Consider the following 22,047-nt stretch of genomic DNA (forward strand, 5'->3'; position numbering starts at 1 on the left):
ATCTAAATAATTATAAAAAGTCACCATAATAAGTGTCAAATAAAGTGTCATATTAGGCATTATCCCGATTTAATAAATGGAAAATAAACTGAGTTCCATAGTGATTAAGAGGTCATATAGTTCTGTAATACTATAGCTGGGGTTTACCAAAACGTCTTAAAATGTCCTACTATTTCCTAGTAGGTCACAGCTGAATTTTAGGAGTGCGTGGTCTTTGATCTTTCCTGTTAAATTATGTTAAGATGTGATCTTATCACTCGGAGCATCTTTTTATCTTGTCTCATTCCCTAGGAACCTGCTTTGTTGTCTCATTTCTCTCTACATGTACCTACTGTATAGAACCGCATTTCAAATTTGCATGTCTCCTTAGAATAACTGCCCATTTATTTAATGATAGCAAACAAATCCCTGCTATGTCTTCTCTAAACTTAATGCTTCTGACTGCTTGAACCTCTCCTTCCCATTGAATTCTATTTGTGAATTCTGGCTCTTATAAGAATCTTTCATGAACTTTCTGAAAATCAACCTGCTATCGATTCATCTATAAGCACTTACTTTCAAATAGAAAAACTGTCTTTGGACTTCTTCATTTGCACAGAAGGAAAAGCATTCTCAAGAAAATACTTTACATAATATTTTATTTGAATGATCGTTTGCTAAACTTTTCTAGAGGCAAAGAAAAAGCTGGCTCACAGCCCTCTTATGATTCAAACCCTTTGAAAGCAGAAACTAAGAACTACTTACCACCTACAATGAATTAAGCCTGTGAGAGAGAGCATTTATCTCATTAGCTTCTCACAGCAAAGCTGAAAAATACTTGGTGTTCCTTCCATTTTACTGCTGAAAATAAAAAAACCTCTGGCAGAGGTTCATTTGTATTATGTCTCTCTCCAAAAGTGAAGTAAATGGAAGGGAAAAGAGTTATGAAGAAACAGGATCCTTTGCCACAGATTACCCAAATCTAGAACTAAGAATAAACATCAGAGGCACTCCAAATTGAAGTCGCTTTGCCAAGCCTGTTGCTAGTATTTTTGGTGTCACTTAGCAGGCATGTGGCACCGCAGAGACTTTCAAGCACTAACCACTATTTACTCCAACCCTAAAAAAAAATAAAAGAGAAAGCCCCTGTTTTCTGAAACAGATCCCATGGTCCCATCAGAGCTGCATATAAAGCTGGTATGGGAACTCAAGATGTGATTGATTGGCTCCAGTAAAAAATAATGTTATTTGTGATTAAAACCGTTTTACAAGTCTATCAAGTCTTACAAAAATAATATTTAGGTGACAGATATTTCTTTTTCCTCCTAGGATTTCTAAGGGAAGAAGAAAGAGATAAAAATTGATATTTATTGAGAATTTACTGTGCGCCATGCATTCCTCTGGCACTTTTATATGAGTTAGCTATTGATCTTTGCACATATTTACTACCTTTTTGTTTTTTTGTAAAATTGGGGTAACCATGTGTTTGAGAGGTCTAGAAAGTGGTTGGAAGTCAGAGGTCACCTAGGGGCCACATAATGCAATGGTCCAGTGAGTGGGTTCTGGTTGTTATTCCAGAGTTGGACAGGACTGGTTGGAAAAAATATTCTTCCTCTTTTCAACTGTGTGACTGGACCAAGTTCTGAAACCTCTTGACTTTATAACTTCAGGAATAAAGTGGGAATAGTAACAGGTTGGTTGTGAGGATTAAATGAAATCATGACTATGGAGAGCACTTACTTTCCCAGGCACATTGTAAGTGTTTGGTATGCATTAACTAGTCAGTTCATGGGAGTGGATTGGCATTTATGCCAGAACCAGGATTTATTTTAGTTTGATTCCCAAGTCCAACTCTTTAATGACCCCAGACAGTCTCCTAAAATAATTGTTTCTCATCCTGAAAATTCTTTCTTTTTCATGCAGTACTTATAAACTTGATGGAGGCAATTTCCAATCATCTGTAATCTGAAATAGGCTTGTAAAGATGACATATGGCCTTATATTAATATACTAAATCTTCGATTGCCAAGTTGTTTCTTTAATAATTCTTCCCCTCTATACGTTGAATTGTTTTAAGTTTCACAAATGCAATATGTGCCATTCTCTCTGAGTGCAAAAGCAATACAGTAACTATTAATTAGAACTGGGGAAAGGAAACTGGTTCTTGAATTATCAGGAGGCATGATGCCCACCATGACAGCAGAGCAAAGTGTGGAGAAGAAGCTTGTTGGCTCCAAACAGCAGAGGCAACTAGCCTGGCTTTGGGAGGCCATGAGGATTGATCACACTGAGTGTTTCATGGTAGACTTCTGCAAAGGAAAAGACTGGTTACCGTGACACACTAGGTATCTCTTAAGTACCTCATTCTCTGTGCTTCCTTAGTTCCCAGTATGAGGTCTCAGTTGAGAACTTACAAAAGCAGGAAGTGAAATAATTGAGGCCTTATTGAGGAAAAAATGCATATGTTTTGGTGTCAAAAAATTTGAGTTTGAGATTTGAATTGAGAAATTACCATCAGTATCACTTTATCCAAATCGTTTCCTCATCTGATTTTCCATTTTATAAAATGGAAGAAGATGGTAATAATAAAAATGTAGAACATAATTTTTGTTCGTTGTTGGTTTTTGTTTTATTTCTCAGAGTTGTTGGAAACACCCCGTGATATGATGGCAGGAAAAGGTTTTATCTTGATTCAGGAAGTAGGCAAATATTTACTGAGTTACCTATGTGCCAGATACAGTTAAATTCTAAAATGATATACAGAAGAATTACTGTTTTTGTTGTGATTGTGATATTAGGCGTCAGTTGTTGCCCACGGACCACAGAAGAACAGTTGAATACTCTCCTGGCACCCGAGTCCTACCTCTAGTATGTCGTTACTGTTCAGCCACATAGACACTGGCTGTCCCTGGCACATGCCCAGCCCAGTCAAACTCTGCATTTTCACTCATGCTGCTGTTTCTTCCTGAATGCTTTCCTTATCTTTCCTAACTGTCCAAGTTACGCTCATGGCTCAGATATTTGTATTGAATATAAGCCCCAAGCAGACTTAGCCCCAGAGCCCATCTTTTTAAAATAATATATGGCACTTCTTCTCAGGGCTTCTCAAACTTTAATATATCTACAGATCACCTGAGACTTTTTTAAAATGCAGGTTCTGAGAATCTACATTTCAAGTAAGGTCGTAGACAATGCTGATGCTGCTAGTATTTGAGTCACACCTTGAGCAGCTGTGTCCTACAGTACTATTTGTGAACCCATAATACTCATTGTCAAGAATGCACAACCACATTTGCTGAAATTAAAATTTATTGGCAAATTACTTTCTGCTAACACACATAACAAGGAAAGCGTATAGTGGTTTTAACCCAGCAAGAGATGTGTGAGCATAGACAAGTCACTCAGCCTCCTTGAGCCTAGTTTCTTATAAAACAAGCCCTATGCCCATTCCTGGATTGCTTCCCTCACAGTGCCACCGTGAGCAGTTTCAGCATGCCATGTGTCTAACTACCATGCAGCCCTATTTTAAAATAATTCTTTTCACCGAGTTTACCTTTCCTTTCATTGCTAAGTCTCTTTGAAAGCTTTTTCTATGGGCATTGTGATTGAACTAAAAACAGTGTCAAGAGGCAATCGGTGTTTTTTGGTTGTCAGAGCCTTTTCTAAAATAAAGGTAAAACATTCCAGAATCAAGACCTTACAGAGGAAAGAAATATGCCTGAGTGCCACTGATGATTATTGTCTTTTCCTCAGGCAGCCTACTTTTGGTACATTTCTTTCTGTTTCATAAATTTGCATTTCCTCTTTCCCTCATGGCATGGAAATACAGGCTCTGAGGTCAGACGTTTGGTTGAATATAGGCATTGTTGATTCCAACTGACTTAGCTAAACTGAGACAAATATTTTTCAATCTGATAATCTATAAAGTAAAATTAATTATAATAAGAAGGAGGAGAAGGAAGAGGAAAGGGAGTAAAAAGGAGGAGGTAGAGAAGGAGAAGAAAGAGGACAAAACTGTCTTCCTAAGTTTTATGGAAGTCAAATGATAATGGGTATACTGTCTGGTTTGCTGTTGGGTGTTAGTGAATGTTAATTTCTACCCCTAGCCTATCCTTAGCCACCCTTTATTGATTTTTTATCCTCTCTTTCTTTCCAAAATTATTCTTTTTCTTAAAAAACAATTTTTATTTTAAGTTCAGAGGTTTCATATATAAACTTTTGTCATAGGGGTTTGTTGAATGGATTTCACATCGCAAGTTCATTCTTTTATCCATTCATCTATTTACTTCTACATTTAGTTTTGAATGAGGTAGGGTAAAGTGAATTCAATAAAGATTAATTTCCACCCTAAAACAGGTCGAAATTGTTCTTTATTTAATAATTGTTCTTCTACCTTATCCAAAAACAAGTGTAGAAATAAATACATGAATTAATAAAAGAATGAACTGGCAATATGAGTTCTAAATATAATACCTCACATTTTTATTTCGCTTTTCTATTTCTGCCTTTTTGAATCTCTGAAACATTTTCTTATTTTGGCTTCACAACATCTTTATGTTATTTTTAGCCTTTCATGTGAGCACATTTGTTTTTATCTATGGTTCTTGTATTTTTATGACATCAATTTGACTGAGAACTTTGTAAAGACAAGGACTATTTATCTCTGAATCAGCTGTGTCAAGTACAGTGCCTTGTATACAGGATTTCCTCAGAAATGCTTGTTGAGTCAGTGGATGAAGGAAGCAAGGAAGGAAAGAAGGAAAAAGAAGTAAGGAAATAAGGAAGAGAAGACGTGAACGTGATGTTACTTTTCTAGATTGAAAACTACGCATCTTGCACAGTACCTGGCACATAGTAGGTGTTCGATACCTATTCATCGAAGATATGTAATTATAAATTTTAGGCTTGGATAGCTTCCCAAGTGTAAAGTAGAAAAGAAGAATTGTTTTCTTTTGGGGCTTACAATGACAAACATAAAAGTAACTGGGGAAAATGGAGAAAGAGAATCCATCTTTTTTCTGGGCAACAATGTCAAGCTGTCATGTTAGCGTCTGCCTTGCTTTCACAGGCTAATGGTTGCCAGGGTAACAGCAGTGCCAAGACTTAGCATTCATGTAGTTTTCCATTGATAATTGCTAATGTGAACAAGTGCTGGCTTGCACTTTACACCTGCCTGGCTTGTAAGTCTACCTTAATTGGATGTGCCAAGATTGAGGATAAAGTAATCTGCCCTTTCAAGACAACTGACAGAGAGATGAAGTGTTGTTTGGGCCTTTATTGTTACAATTTTGCTGACAAAATTACTATGAACTGTCTTCTCCAGATGCATGGCCTGCCTTTGTTGACAGAACCCTAGCGTTTATCTTCTAGGGGTGGTATATTAAGTCAGGGGGAAACTGATGTAATGTTTAGAGCAGTTTGGTTGTAATTCACTTGGTTTTTTTGTCAGGTACAATAAAATGAGATGTGACATTGAAGAGGGGCCAAAGGAGCATGAGAAATTAGGAAGGGGCAAAAGGATACAGGTAGCCTACTATGTGCAAGACATTGTTTTGGCCTTTCTAGCACACATGATCATAAACTTCCCAGTGCCTCTGTGAAGCAGATGTTAGTATCTCCAGGATAGAGATGTAAAAACTAGCTCTAAAGGTGAATTCTTTTGTTTAAATTCTCAGAGTGAAATTAAGACATGTTGCCAGAATTCAAACTCTGGTTTTCTTGTTTTTTTTATTTTTATTTTATTTTGTTTTGTTGTTGTTGTTGTTGAGACAGAGTCTAGCTCTTTCGCCCAGCCTGGAATGTGGTGGCACATTCGCGGCTCACTGCAACCTCCGCCTCCTGAGTTCAAGTGATTCTCCTGCCTCAGCCTCCAGAGCAGCTGAGATTACAGGCATCTGCCACCACTGGTTTTCTTAATGCTGAAATCTGTTCTTTTACCTATTCCTGGCTCTGTATGGCAGTTTGGACAAGTCACTTTTTTCCTAATTGTAACTTCCCTTTGTTGTTCTTAGTTTTGGCCTCTAAAGTCTTCCTAAGGCAGCTTACTCCCTCCTGCACCAGCAGCTCTGCTAGCAGTAAAACATATTTACTTTAGATTAGAAAACATTTACTAAGAGCCTACCAGGTACCAGGCACAGTGTTAGGTGCTAAAGAGACAAATAAGTAACTTACGGCTCTTTTAAAGGAGCCTATATCTGAAGTCTAGATTCCATAAAGAAACAAATGAATTCAGTTTGGTCCAGTCTGTTAAAAAGGAAGAAGTTAGTATGTGCACTATTGATGAGCACAAAGGAGGAGGAGGGTTCAGTGAGGAGTTTTGGGGAAAGCTGAAATGTCAAAGGCTGATGAATTTTTCTGGGGAATAGCATCGGCAAAGTCTGAGAGGAGTGAAACAACACAACCTGGGTGAAGGACTTCTGACCATTTGATCTTTGAAGAGCAAGAGGTGACACTGGACGTACTGGAGAAGTAATGATTGTAAGACATGTCAAGCAGTGCGGACATAAACCACACATGGGAGAGAGAAGCCATCTCCTCTGCAGATAGCAAATCTCTATTACACTTACAATCCTAGTTTAGGCATCACAGACCACACGTCCTTCTTCTTTTCAAAAAATTTCTACAGCCTTTAATACTATATAAACCATTCTTCACTGGTAGTTGTACAAAAACAGGCTGCAGATCATATGTGGCCCAGGGGCCATAGATACAATTGGTTGCATCCTGCTTTATGGAGTGGTCTCCAATCCATCATAATCCTAGTCACCAATCTTTAGCTTGTCAGTTTTTCTTTTACAATTAAAAGCTTAGTTAAGATCAATATATATTGTCTCACATAATCTGCACTGCAACCTATATTCAAATTATAAAGGATTAATGATTTTTGAAAAATCAAGTAAACCCTGAAGGCAAACAAAAATACTCTTGAATTCCTGTATCCATTTCCCATTTTCCATCAGGATCTTGTTATTTTTTTAAGGTAAAATGGTTACACTTTTACCTGACGCATAATTTAGCCTTGTAGTGCTCAAATTCCGTTGTACCTAAGAGTTAGGAAACACAGTTGTATACCCCAAATCTTGTACACTGCCCCTTGTGTGCAATACAAGAATTTTTAGAGTTACTTTTGACTATGTGAAATTTTCACCTATGTGCTGACTTTGGAAGAAAATTTTCTCCCAGTAAAAGTATAAGTGTTATTATAGTGAGACAATAAGTTCCCTGGCCCAAATACTAAATCTCTAAAAGTGCAGTGCAGCCTAGATTAGTCAAGGCTATTTTCTTGTTTATCTGTTGCTTTTAGAATTCATGTCACACACTAAGTAGGTGATGAATAAAATATTCTAACATGTTTTCTATAATGCACGATGACCAAACCATACTTCCTCTATTTTACATGAGATTGTGTTATTATTGCTATTGTCTATTTCTAATTCAAAGGCCAAACTTTATACTTCTTTCTGTTCAATTTCATCACGTTAGTTTTAGCACTTCAGTAAAACGGTTGAGGCCACCTTGAAATCTGGTTTTATCATCTACCATATTATCTATTATTCCTAATTTCATAGAATTGTGGGGTTGGCAAGTCCTGAAGTTCGTCTATCACCTGAGGTTTGAATTCGCACTACAGTGCCTATTGTTGAAACATCTACCCTCTGCCTGTGTACCTCCAGTGATGTGGAATGGGAATGGTCATCTGTTCCTTCCACTGCATTATTGAATAGCCCCAATTGCTTAAAAATGGGTAAATGAAAGGAGCAAACACATAGGTCACCAACTGTCAGCAACTACTGCATAAAACCTTATTCTCCAAACAACCAAGGGAAGTAAAGATTAGTGTTACAGGTGAGAAAACTGAGGATTAAAGAATTTTGATATATAAATTTTCCTAGCTAATAAGAAGTGGTGTTAAAATTTACTGCTGCCCTGACTTGTTTTTTTCCTCTTTAAGTTCTGAAATACATGTGCAGAATGTACAAGTTTGTTACCTAGGTATACGTTCCTTCCTAAGAGCTAGGAAACACAGTTGTATACCCCAAATCAAGTATACTGTTCCCTGTCTATAATAGAAGGATTTTTAAAATTACTTTTGACTATGTGAAATTTTCATCTATGTGCTGACTTCTTTTGAGACACATGAATGTCTTCTTTTGAAAAGTGTTTGTTCATACCCTTTGCCCACTTTTCGATGGTGTTTTTTTTTCTTGTAAATTTGTATAAACTCCTTGTAGATTCTGGATATTAGACCTTTGTCAGATGAGTAGATTGCAAAATTTTTCTTCCGTTCTGTGGGTTGTCTATTCACTGTGATGCTAGTTACTTTAGCTGTGCAGAAGCACATATGCCATGGTAGTTTGGGGCATCTATCAACCTGTCATCTAGGTTTTAAATGCCACATGCATTAGGCATTTGTCCTAATGCTCTCCCACCCTTACCCTCCACTCCCAACAGGCCCTAGTGTATGTTGTTCTCCTCCCTGTGTTCATATGTTCTCATCGTTCAACTTATGAGTGAGAGCATGTGGTGTTTGATTTTCTGTTCCTGTGTTAGTCTGCTGAGAATGATGGCTTCCAGCTTCATCCATGTCCCTGCAAAGGACATGATCTTATTCTTTTTTATGGCTGCAGAGTATTCCATGGTGTATATGTGCTACATTTTCTTTATCCAGTCTGTCATTGATGGGCATTTCGGTTGGTTCCAAGTCTTTGCTGTTGTAAATATTGCTGCAGTAAACATACATGTGCATGTGTCTTTATAGTAGAAGGATTTATAATCCTTTGGGTATATGCCTGGTAGTAAGATTTCTGGGGCAAATGGTATTTCTGGTTCTAGATTCTTGAGAAAGCACCACACTGTATTCCATAATGGTTGAACTAATTTACACTCCCACCAACAATGTAAAAGTGTTCCTATTTCTCCCAAGCCTTGCCAGCATCTCTTGTTTCCCGAGTTTAATTGCCATTCTGACTGGGGTTAGATGGTGTCTCATTGTGGTTTTGATTTGCATTTTTCTAATGATAAGTGTTGATGAGCTTTTTTTTCTTTCATATTTTTGTTGGTCACATAAATGTCTTCTTTTGAGAAGCCTCTGTTCATACCCTTCACCCACTTTTTGATGGCGTTGTTGTTTTTCTTGTAAATTTAACTTCCTTATAGATTCTCAATATTAGACCTTTGTCAGATGGGTAGATTGAAAAATTTTTCTCCCATTCTGTAGTTTACCTGTTCAGTCTGATGCTAGTTACTTTAGCTATGCAGAAGCTTTTTAGTTTAATTCGATTTCATTTGTCAGTTTTGGCTTTTGTTGCAATTGCTTTTGGTGTTTTACTGATAAAGCCTTTTCCCATGCCTATGGCCTGAATGGTGTTCCCTAGGTTTTCTTCTAGGGAATACCATTGTTATGGTTTTGGGTTTTGCATTTAAGTCTTTAATCCATCTTGAGTTAATTTTTGTATCATGTATAAGAAAGGGGTCCACTTTTAGTTTTCTGCATATGACTAGCCTGTTTTCCCAGCAGCATTTATTAAATAGGGAATCCTTTCCCTATTGCTTGTTCTTGTCAGGTTTGTTGAAGATCAGATGGTTGTAGATATGTGGTGTTATTTCTGAGGTTTCTGTTCTGTTCTGTTGGTCTACGTGTCTGTTTTGGTACCAGTACCATGCTGTTTTGGTTCCTATAGCCTTGTATAGTTTGATATCAGGTAGTGTGATGACCCCAGCTTTGTCCTTTTTGCTTAGGATTGTCTTGGCTGTATGGGCTCTTTTTTGGTTCCATATGAAATTTAAAGTATCTTTTTCTAATTCTGCAAAGAAGGTCAATGATAGCTTGATGGGAATAGCATTGAATCTATAAATTACTTCAGGCAATATGGCATTTTTGTGATACTGATTCTTCCTCCCCATGGGCATGGAATGTTTTTCTATGTGTTTGTGTCCTCTCTTATTTCCTTGAGCAGTAGTTTGTAGTTCTCCTTGAAAAGGTCCTTCACACCCCTTGTAAGATGTATACCTAGGTATTTTATTCTCTTTGTAGCAATTGTGAATGAGAATTCACACACGATTTGGCTCTCTGTTTGTTTATTATTGGTATAGAGGAAGGCTTGTGATTTTTTCACATTGATTTTCTATCCTGAGACTTCGCTAAAGTTACTTATCAGCTTAAGGGGATTTTGGACTCAATGGTGGGGTTTTCTAAATACACAGTCATGTCATCTGCAAACAGAGACAATTTGACTCCCTCTCTTTCTAATTGAATACCATTTATTTCTTTCTCTTGCCTCATTGCCCTGGCTAGAACTTCCAATGCTATGTTTAATAGGAGTGGTGAGAGAGGGCATCCTTGTCTTGTGCCAGATTTCAAAGGGAATATTTCCAGCTTCTGCCTATTCAGTATGATGCTGGCTATGGATTTGTCATAAATAGCTCTTATTATTTTGAGATATGTTCCATCGATGCCATTGAGAGTTTTTTGCATGAAGGGATATTGAATTTTATCGAAGGTGTTTTCTGCATCTATTGAGATAATCGTGTTTTTTAACATTGGTTCTGTTTATGTGATGGATTACATTTATTGATTTGCATGTGTTGAACCAACCTTGCATCCTAGGGATGAAGCTGACTTGATCATGGTGGATAAGCTTTTTGATGTGCTGCTGGATTTGGTTTGCCAGTATTTTATTGATGATTTTCGCATCAATGTTCATCAGCGATAGTAGTCTGAAGCTTTCTATTTTTGTTGTGTCTCTGCCAGATTTTGGTATCAGAATGATGCTGAGCACATAAAATCAGTTAGGGAGAAGTCCCTTTTTCTGATTATTTGGAATGGTTTCAGAAGAAATGGTACAATCTCCTCTTTGTACCTCTGGTAGAATTCAGCTGTGAATCCATCTGGCCCTGGGCATTTTTTCATTGGTAAGCTATTGATCACTGCCTCAATTTCAAAACTTGTTATTGGTTTATTCAGGGACTCTACTTCTTCTTGGTTTAGTCTTGGGATGAATTATGTGTCCAGGAATTTAACCTTTTTTTTTTTTTTTTTGCATAGAGGTGTTTATAGTATTCTCTGATGGTAGTTTGTATTTCTGTGGGGTAAGCAGTGATATCCCATTTATCATTTCTTATTGGGACTATTTGATACTTCTCTCTTTTCTTCTTTATTAGTCTAGCTAGTGGTCTATCTGTTTTGTTAATTTTTTCAAAGCAATGGTTCCTGAATTCATGTACTTTTTGAAGAGTTGTTTTGTGTCTCTATCTCCTTTAGCTCTGCTCTGATCTTAGTTAATTTTTGTCTTCTTCTAGCTTTTGAGTTTGTTTGCTGTTGCTTCCTTAGTTTTATTGTGATGTTAGGGTGTTGATTTGAGATCTTTCCAGCTTTCTGATGTGGACATTTAGTGCTATAAATTTCCATCTTAACTGCTTTAGTTGTGTCCCAGAGATTCCGGCACATTGTCTTTTTGTTCTCATTGGTTTCAAAGAACTTCTTGATTTCTGCCTTAATTTTGTTATTTACCCAGTAGTAATTCAGGAATAGGTTGTTCAATTATCTTGTAGTTGTGGGTTTTTGAGTGAATTTCTTAATCTTGAGTTCTAATTTGATTGCACTGTGGTCTAAGAGACTGTTGGTTATTATTTCAGTTTCTTTGCATTTGCTGAGGAGTGTTTTACTTCCAATTATGTGGTTGATTTTAAAGTAAGTGTCATGTGGCACTGAGAATAATGTATATTCTGTTGATTTTTGGTGCAGAGCTCTGTTGATGTCTATTAGGTCCACTTAGTCCAGAGCTGACTTCAAGTCCTGAATATCCTTGTTACTTTTCTGTTTTGTTGATTTAATATTGACAGTGGGGTGTTAAATTCTCTCACTGTTATTGTGTGGGAATCTGAGGTTCTTTGTAGGTCTCTAAGAACTTGTTTTATGAATCTGGGTGCTCCTATATTGGGTGCATATATAATTAGGATATTCAGCTCTTCTTGTTGCATTGATCAGTTTACCATTATGTAATGGCCTTTTTTGTCTTTTTTGATCTTTGTTGGTTTAAAGTCTGTTTTTTTTTCAAAAACTAGGATTGCAAACCATGCTTTTTTTTTCTTTCCATTTGGTCAGTAAAGATTCCTCCATCTCTTTATTTTGAGCCTATGGGTATCTTTGCACGTGAGATAGATCTCTTGAATACAGTACACCGATGGATGTTGACTCTTTATCCAATTTGCCAGTCTTTGTCTTTTCACTGGGACATTTAGCCCATTTACATTTAAGATTAATATTGTTATGTGTGAATTTGATCCTGTCATCATGATGTATTAGCTGGTTATTTTACCCACCAGTTGATGCAACTTCTTCATAGAATCACTGGTCTTTATATTTTGGTGTGTTTTTGCATTGGTTGATACCAGTGTATCCTTTCCATATTTAGTGCTTCCTTCAAGAGCTCTTGCAAGGCAGGCCTGGTGGTGACAAAATCCCTTAGCATTTGCTTGTCTGGAAAGGATTTTATTTCTCCTTCACTTATGAAGTTTAGTTTGGCTGGCTACAAGATTCTGGGTTGAAAATCCTTTTTTTTTTTTTTTTAAGGAATGTTGAATGTTGGCCTCCACTCTCTTCTGGCTTGTAGGGTTCTGGCTGAGAGATCTCCTGTTAATCTGATGAACTTCCCTTTATCTCTGGCTCCCCTTAACATTTTTTTCTTCATTTCAACTTTGGAGGATCTGAAGAATTTGTGTCTTGGGGTTGATCTTCTCATGAAGTATCTTAGTGGTGTTCTCTGCATTTCCTGAATTTGAATGTTGACCTGTCTTGCTAGGTTGGGGATGTTCTCCTGTGTAATATGCTGAAGTGTGTTTTCCAACTTGGTTCCATTCTTCCTGTCTCTTTCAGGTACCCCAGTCAATTGTAGGTTCAGTCTTTTCACATAGTCCCACATCTCTTGGGGGCTTTGTTCATTCCTTTTCATTCTTTTTTCTCTAATCTTGTCTACATACCTTATTTCAGCTAGGTGGTGTTCAGACTCTGATAGCCTTACTTCTGCTTGATCGACTTAGCTATTGATACTTGTGTATGCTGCACAAAGTGTTTTCCTGCTGTGTTTTTCAGCTCCTTCAGGTCATTTATATTCCTCTCTAAACTGGTTATTTTAATTAGCAGTCGCTGTAACCTTTTGTCCAGGCTTTTAGCTTCTTTGTATTGGGTTAGAACATGCTCCTTTAGCTCACAGGAGTTTGTTATTACCCACCTTCTGAAGCTCACCTCTGTCAATTCATCAGTCTCATTCTCCATTCAGGGTTTTGCCCTTACTGGAGAGATGTTGCTATCATTTGGAGAAGAAGAGGCATTCTGACTTTTGAAATTTTCAGTTTTTGTGCTGGTTTTTGCTCATCTTTGTGGATTTATCTACCTTTGATCTTTGAGGCGGATGACCTTTAGATTGGGATTTTGCTGCGGGTAGGTTGCCTTTTTGTTTTTGTTGTTGCTTTCCGTTTGTTAGTTTTTTCTCAAATAGTCCGGCCTCTCTTCTGACGGTCTGCTAAGAGTGCCGGAGAGCCACTCTATACCCTGTTTGCTTGAGTAGCACCAGTGGAGGCTGCAGAACAGCAAATATTGCTCCTTCCTTTGGAAGTTTCGTCCCGAAAGGGCCCCTGCCAGAGGCCATCCAGAGCTCTCCTGTATGAGGTGTCTATCAACCCCTGTTTGGGAGGTCCCTCCCAGTCAGGAGGCATGGGGGTTGCAGACCCAATTAAGGAAGTAGTCTGTCTTTTAGCAGAGCTGGTGTGCTGTGCTGGGAGAATTCCCCTTGTCAGGATCAGCTGCTGTCTTCAGAGGCAGCAGGCAGGAAAGATTAAGTCCCCTTATTCTGTGATCCCAGCTGCCCCTCCCCCAAGCCAGGTGCTCTGTCACAGGGAGATGAGAGTTTTGTCTTGTAAGCCCCTGACTGGAGCTGCTGGATTTCCTGTGGAGATACTCTGTCCAGTGGAGGAATCTAAAGAAGGAGTCTGGCCACAGCTGCTTTGCTGTGTGTCTACAATGTCCAAACCTCCCAATCTCCTTAGCACTGTCAGGGGAGAACCACCTACTAAAGCCACAGTAATGGCAGTCACCCCTTTCCCTACCAAGCTCAATCATCCCAGGTCAACTCCAGACTGCTTTGCTGGCAGTGAGAATTTCAAGCAAGTGGTTCTTAGCTTGCTTGGGCTGCATGAGAGTAGGACCTGCTGAGTAAGACTGCTTGGCTCCCTGGTTTCAGCCCATTTTCCACAGAAGTGGACAGTTTTCCTATCTCATTGGAGTTCCATGCACTGCTGGAGTATTAAAAAACAAAAAAACAAAAAACAAAAAACAAAAACTGTAGCTCAATGCCTACTCAAACAGCTGCCCAGTTTTGTGGCTGAAACCTAGAGTCCTGAGCCCATAGGTACTTCATTATAGCTAAAGATATTTTCTGATGTTGAACCAAAGTTTCTTTCTTATATACTATGTTCATTCTGCCCTCTGGAACAGCACAGAATAAATGGACTTTCTCTTCCCCTGCCTTTAGCTGTTGGAGGGCATTAGTCATAGTCAGGATAATGTAGCAGCTGACAAACTCTCATAAAAAAGAAGTGGACCTGTGGAGGCAGCACAGCGTGCAGCTGTGGACACACATTTAGGCACAAGATAAGCTGGGTTTAAATCCCATCTCTTGTACTCTTTGTAATCATGGTCAAGTCCTATCAGTTTCTAACCTTTTTCTCTCCCCCTTGGGTGTAAAATGAACAATCTAAATTAAAAATGTGAATGGAGACCCTCCCTCCTAGTGGCACTGGCTGTGAGGATAAATAGGTGATGCTGATGAGAGCTCAGCACAATGGAGAGCTCAGCCTTTTAGAGAGTGCGTGCTGTTTACTGTAGCTGTCCTGTTGCTCCTGAGTGTTTTCTTCTCCAAGGTACATGATGTATGTAGGGACCCCTTCAACAGCATGCCAAGTCTTCCTCTTTCCTGCTCACGCTACTCTGATCAGGCCCCAGTTTGTCTGTGTTCTACAAGGCAATGCTTATCATTTAACATGTAACTTTCTTTTTTCTTTGAAAGCACTGAATAATAGCAGCTCACAGTTTTAAGTCTTCTAAGTGCTAAGGACAGCTTAAACTCATCACACTTCTTACCTCATTTCGTCCTCATAATACATTTCTGTGAGATGAATGTTATCATTATCATCTCCATTTTACAGATGAGGAAACTGAGTCTCAGAAGGGTTTTGTAATGTTCTCAAGGTCACATAGGTAGGTAAGACTAGAGCTGGGATTTGCACCCAGGCGGGGTGGCTCCAGCAGCAATACTCTTAACCCACGTGTTGCAAAGCCTCACAGAGTAACCTAGGGCTATGAGAGCAGGAAACTTACCTTGGACTCTCATTCCAAATGTGACTCACCATTGTTTGCTGTTATATTTTTTATCTTCCCCAAATCTCCAATACTCCGTTTTTCATGACTTGTCCTATCATCTTCCTGAAGAATACTAAATCAGGCCAGGCATAGTGGCTTACACCTGTACTTTGGGAGGCCGAAGTGGGTGAATCACCTAAGCTCAGGAGTTGGACACCACCCTGGGCAATATGGTGAATCTTCATCTCTACTAAAATACAAAACATTAGCCAGGCATGGTGGCATGGGCCTGTAGTCCCAGCTACTCGGGAGGCTGAGGTGTGAGAATCACTTGAGTCTAGGAGATGGAGGTTGCAATGAGTCAGTATTGCACTACTGCACTCCAGCTTCGGCTACAGGGTAAGACTCCATCTCCAAAATAAATAAATAAATAAATAAATAATACTGACATGAGCAAATTCCCTTTTTTGAGCCTGCTTTCCCATTTCCTATCTGTAGAATGGGCATAAAAGTGTATATGCAACAAGGCTGTTTTGATCAATGCAGTGATTCAACCAAAGTGTCTAAATCAGTATTTATATATTTGAATAATTACCTATTTCTATTTCCTTCCCTCACTGCATTTAGAGAGAATGATAAAGCAGAATAATTAGTTTGTACTATAACATTTTATAAACCGTACAAAGGAAATGGATGTAGTGTGGTGGAAGTCTGGGCAGCCAGGTAAGGGCTTTCCAGACTGAGAGCTATTTTATCTGGATGTTGAAGAATGAATAGGAGTTATTCACACAATGGGAGTCGGGGGTGGGCAGTGGGGAGGAAGAAGGCCTAGACACAGTCAACTGGGAATAGTAATAGAAAAAGTGTGAAGAATACAAATATTGGCTCGTTTATCCATCTTGTTCATCTGTTACTCTTAGAAAAATTAAACCTCCCATCACTTCCCTTTTCTGCTAATTTTTGTGTACTATACCAGCAACATTATGAAAACAAGAAAACTGAAACAAATACCTTTGCAAACATCATTCTAATGCATTGAGTGCTTTCCTTTTTCTTTATTGTTTTCTTAATCATTTATACAGAATTCCATCAAACCTTTTTTATTAACCAGTTACTATTATTAAAAGTTTCATTAGTTTCTTTTTTAATGTTTGCTACTACTCATTTCACTTCAATAACTAGGACTTTTACTATTGTGTTTATATTTTTTTAATTTAAAAATATTCAAGGATAAACTCATGAGAGATAGTTTAAAGTTACAAAGTTTTTACATATGTAGACTTTGAATAAAATACCTGGATTTGAATCACAGCACTGTCAGTATTATCTTTGCTACCCTATATAATTTATTTGAACTCTGTCCAAATTTTGTTTTTTAGGGTTTTTTTTTCCTGCTAAATGAAGATTAACAGTAATTGCTTCATGTTTATTATCATGAAAATTAAATGAAATACATATAAAGCAGTGAGCCTAGTGCCAAGCTACTAATGTTGGTTATCATTATTAATGTTCATGAACCTATCAACTCTTACATAATATAAATAAGTATATATAATAAAATTTATTCTTAGCCAGGATTTTTCTTTCTCATTGAGGAACAAAAATACTAGTTTATTTACTCTAACCTTTTTATGTTTATCTTTCGATAAGTATCTTACACAATCACTGTGCTATAAAATTGTCTCCATTAATTTGTTTAATTTGCTGAATGCCCACTTTGTCTTGAACACTGGCCTAGGCACTTAGGAAGCTTATGGTCTGGAGGGGGAAACAGACGGATAAGCATAGGATGACAATGCAATATGATAATGACTACCAACAAGGGCTACACAAGGCTCTGTAGGACTCAGAACCCAAATGCCTCCCTGTGGTTCAGTAGATCACGAATATTCTGGCCCCAGACCATTTCTCAAACCACTTCCACTGAGCCCCACCCTAACTCCACCTCCTATTTCTTGTTTTTTCCTAGCTACACAAGCTTTCTTCTGGTTCCCATGCACCTGTTGTGTCTCGGGCTCTGGGCACACACTCCTCTTGCTGCCAGGAACCCCTCCCCCATTCTCACATATTACCTTCTTCTCATCCTTCATCTTAGCTTAAATGTCATTTCCTCAGAGAGCTCCGACGCCATCCACTGCCCTGTTGCCCTAAATTTTCTCCACCCTGTCACTCTTATTTTATTTCTTCTCAGGATCTTTCAAGTATGTACTTGTCTATTACCCTCTTTAAGCTGTAAGCTTCATGAAAGCAGATGAGAACATTGAGACACAGAGATGAAAGCAGAGACCATGTCTTGCGTTCATCACTGTTCATACAACACTGTTCATACAACTGTTCATACAACTTCATAAAATACGTTGCAATAGGTGAACGTCAAGGAAAGTCATAGATGGGTTAATCCGAATAGATGAGGAACTGTTCACCAAGGAGACAAGGAGAAATTAATGGTTTAAGTATCACAATTTGAATGCAAGCACACACATTTGAGAGACATTCATATATGGGTTCAAATCCAAGCCTTGCTACTTACCAGCTACGTGTACTTGGGAGGATCATATTGATTTTATGGTCTACATCATCTTTATTTGGGTAATAAAGATAATAGCACCTAATTGTGCAGTTGTTGTGAGGAATAGACCTAAGATTTCAAGGTATGTAGAATATACAAATAAACAGTCTCATTATCTGTTTATTGAGGTGTGATCAGGTGAATCAGAAACTGAGTACACTGAAAATATTTCGGCACAGTCGCTCCTCACGTCTCAGTTTGAGAGTGAGAGACAGTGATCTGACCCAAAACACTGAGCTGCTGTGAGGAGAATTGAATTGTTGCAAAGTCTTTGGAAGTACAAAGTGCCTACAGCAAGTTTTGAAGGTCAAAAATTTACAGTTTGTCTTTCACAGTATCCAGAGCATGAAAAAATAATGGTCTACATGCTGTATTATTTTTACATGCTATACATATAGTAGCTCATTTAGTCCTAACAACCGCACTGTGTGTTATTTCCTTGATTCTACAGATGAGGACACAGACACAGAGATATTAAGAAACTTGCTCAACATCACAGAGCTAGTGAATGACAGAACTGACTGTTCAGGTTGCCCTGAACAGCACTTCACATGCAGTCTCTACTGCCTGGGTGTAGCAGAAAGCCCTGTGGAATGGGAATATGACATATCTATATATGTCATATAGACATATATAGGTTCAAATACTTCCTTCACTTCTTACTAGTTTTGTGGTCTTGGGCAAGGTTTTTAATCTTTCTGAGCCTCTGCTTCCGCATTACAAAGATAGAAAATAACGACATCTACTTTGAAGGAGGTTGTGACATTTAAATGAGCCATCATATGTAAGGTGCCAAGCTTGTATCTGCTGTTCAGTGGAAGGGGGCTAATGTGAGTACTAACGGCAGTACTAAAATCCACTCGTTGGTCTTGACATGGTTGAGATTTTACAAGCCTTGATGGCTTTTAATTGAGAAATATGCATCCATGACAGGTAATCAATACGCTCATTTGGCAGCCAGGTTCCAGATGAAATAAAGCTAAACGATGATGCAATTAGAATATACAAACAAATCCCCTGCAGAAGCCAAATAGACTTGACTGCCTTCTCCATCCTAATCATGTTGCTGTGTTTGAAATGCATCTGGAAGTCATTTTTCTCGGTGAATTTGGACCCAACTCAATAAACAGAGCTCCTTTTCCTCGTTTGCTGTTTGCTTTACCTGTTTTCTCCTTGGAGCTCAGTTTTCCTCCAACCAAGGTGGGACAGCACGTCAGCCGGACTCCCTAATGTGTGAAGGACGTTGCAAGCCTCACTGACAAACAATGTCCCTTGAAATTCACTTTGTCTTTTTTTTTCTCATTGTCAGACTGAATGACAAAAGCTGGCAATTTTCATGGGGAAACAGTTCAGGAGGCAGGTTTTCAACAATCCCTGAGCAGTCCTTTTTAAAAAATCCTTCTCTTCTTCTTCATTGGAGTCTGTGAATTATTAAGTGACAAGGCTGTCCTGTGGTTCACTCTCACATACACTAACCTTCTCCAAGTTTTTCTTCCAGTACTCACAATTGCAGCTTATTAACTTTAAATTGCAACATGATTGCCATATGCCAGTCAAGATAATAAACCATGAACTTTGCCAAATTTTAGTTGTTCCTAGTTCAAATCCTAGATCTTTTACTTGTTAGTTCCATGACTTGGGCAAATAGTGTTAGTCCTAGTGACTCAGTTTCCTCATGTATCAAAAGAGGGTAATTACAGTACCTGACATTTGGTTCAGTGGAGGGCTAAATGAGATATATGTAAGGCTCTGATATTGGCTGGCACAGAATGAGCTTATGACACATGATAGTTATTATCACCCTAAATTTTGAGTCAGATTTTAAAAACAAGAGTAATTCAGGTCAATAACTTTATGTACAATACTTTCTGGTCGGCTTGGGATACCACAGAGGATATGGGCTTTGAAGATACAGAAACTTGTATGATATGAATTTTGACTCTGCCACTTCTGAGTGACCTTGGGTGAATTACTCAATGTCTTTGGACTTCAGTTTCCCCATTTGCAAGCACTTTAAAGAATGCATATAAATATAAGTGTCTCTTCATGGAAATTTGAAATTTTACCTTTAGCCAAAGCAAGCAAATTGCTGTTAGAGTCCACAACTCTCATACATGCATGAAGATCTCAACAGCAGCATGATCTAAACTGCTTCCAAAGTAGCCAGTCAGAGGACAAGTAAGCTAGGAAGGGCCTTTCAACATCACTTTGTCTAATGCATTCATTTCACAGAGAAAAAAAAAGTTCAAAGGAATTCAATAAGTCATCTAAGACAACAAAGCTAGAAAAAATCTTCATTCCAAAGAAGAACCCAGTTATACTGAAATGACCAATATTTTGTCATGATCTGTCAAAGCAAAGCAAAACAAAAAAATAAGTGAAATAGTGAATTCAAATTTAAAATAAAGGTTGAAGGAAAGGAAGGGGTAATAAAGGAAGGAGGGAGGGAAGGAAAAGAGAAAGAAGGGAAGGAAGATCTAACGGAGTATGTGACATCATCTGGAGCTCATGCTGGTCCCGTGGTGTTGAGTATGGTGAGCCAGCAGGGTGGATGCTGAGGAGAACAGGCCAGGAGATGAGGCTGCAAAGAAACAAATCCCAGCTCCATCTCCCAGGCACTGTGCGATCTGAACAAAGGAAGCTAACTTCTCCATCCCTCAGTTTCCTAATATCACCTTCTCTGTATCGTTGTTGCAAGGATTAAAGAAACAGCTGACGTGCGTGGATTAGTACATAGGCAAGTATTAGTTCTTGGGGTAGCACATAGGAAATACTCAATACATTTAGCTGTTCTTATTATTAAATGTGAATTTGATTATCGTTTCTTTTTTCCACTTTTAAAATAGTTGTTTTGAAGTCATTATGATATTTTGTTTTCTCAAACACCATGGAGCTAACACTGTGATAAGGTACTGAAAGTATTAACAAAAGAAGAAAAGGGTTTTGGGGAGGGGTGCTGGAAAGGAACCAACCCTAAAATGGATTCAGTACCTACTATGTATGGGATATTGTGTGGGAAGCTTTGTACATCTTCTCCTACTTAGTTCTTGTCACAGAGCTATGGAGTATTAGTGCTCTTATTTTACTGATGGGGAAAATGAAATTCTGAGCAACTAGATAATTTGACCAATGCATTTTTGACACAGGAGCCCCTTTTCTCTCTTTTCCAGGAGACAGTACTTGACCAGCTTGAGTGGTTTGGATATGAGTCTAATTCTAAAACCACCAGCCTATATTCTTAGAAATCTTTAAAACAAAGATCAGAAAAACAAAGTCTATTACTGATTATCTTGGCTTTTAGGTAAACAGTGAAGAGCCCTTGTTCATTTTCCCATACCCTTCTGTAAACTGTGAATCACCAGATTTAAAAGCAGACAATCTTGGAATTACATATTTTTCTGTGTTTTCTTGTTTTCAGGATAAACAGTATTGCTGCTCCCAAGACAGCTTGAGTAACGTTCTTCTTGGACATTGACGGGCATGTCTAATTAAGGTAAAAAGTATACATATGCATGCATACACACACATGTAATACAATTTTCTTATACTTTTTTCGTATGGTCAAGTGTTGTTGTTTGCAGCAACATGTTGATGTGCAAGGTAGGAGGGAAAGAGCAAGAACTGAGAAATTAGTGTCCTTTTCTCTTTTGTCTTAAGAAAAATCCTGTGAATTTGAAAGCAGCATTCTCAACAGATCTCTGTTTCGTCAAAGTTGGTAGAGGTGACCAGCATTAAACATACTGATTGCTTTGGCTTAAGTGGATTTGTTTTCTTCTTTATGAAGCACTTTCTTAATCTAAGGCAGCAAGTATTGCTATTTCTCCACTTTTTCTGAAGCATTCCTTTGTAAAAAAAAAAAATCAAATAACATAAAAGTGTTCTTTTGACCAAAAAAAAATAAAATAAAAAAATAAATTAACGGAGAACATTTTCTCATTTTACAACTTTTTTTCTCCAGTTTTTTCTTGAGCCTTTATGACTGGTTGTTATTTGGCCTCCCACATGCACCTGTCAATGACCAAATCAATAAAAAAGTAGCGAATGATGTTAATGGAAAGAGAAATCGCTGACCACAATTAGGTCATAATATATATTTTTAATAGATTTGAATACTTTGTTCTGGTTTTCTGTTGCATTTATATTC

The 22,047-nt window shown here is 38.0% G+C and overlaps 1 protein-coding gene across 7 annotated transcripts in view; it reads left to right on the top strand.

The window, feature by feature from the left end:
- The window catches only part of TENM4 (teneurin transmembrane protein 4), a 3,057,282-nt gene that overhangs the window by 1,538,916 nt on the left and 1,496,319 nt on the right, over positions 1 to 22,047 (top strand). For 5 of the 7 annotated variants that reach the window (XM_032296015.1, XM_032296012.1, XM_032296013.1 and 2 more), the window contains exon 1: positions 20,326 to 21,396. The gene's annotated coding sequence lies outside the window, so the exon portion shown is untranslated. Of the gene's footprint in view, positions 1 to 20,325; positions 21,397 to 22,047 lie in introns of those variants that run through there. The other 2 variants (XM_032296006.1, XM_032296008.1) reach the window with 1 other exon arrangement.

This window comes from Sapajus apella, unplaced genomic scaffold, assembly GCF_009761245.1.
Source record: "Sapajus apella isolate SASKATOON/1434 unplaced genomic scaffold, GSC_monkey_1.0 scaffold34, whole genome shotgun sequence".
In the NCBI taxonomy this organism is placed as follows: Eukaryota; Metazoa; Chordata; class Mammalia; order Primates; family Cebidae; genus Sapajus; species Sapajus apella.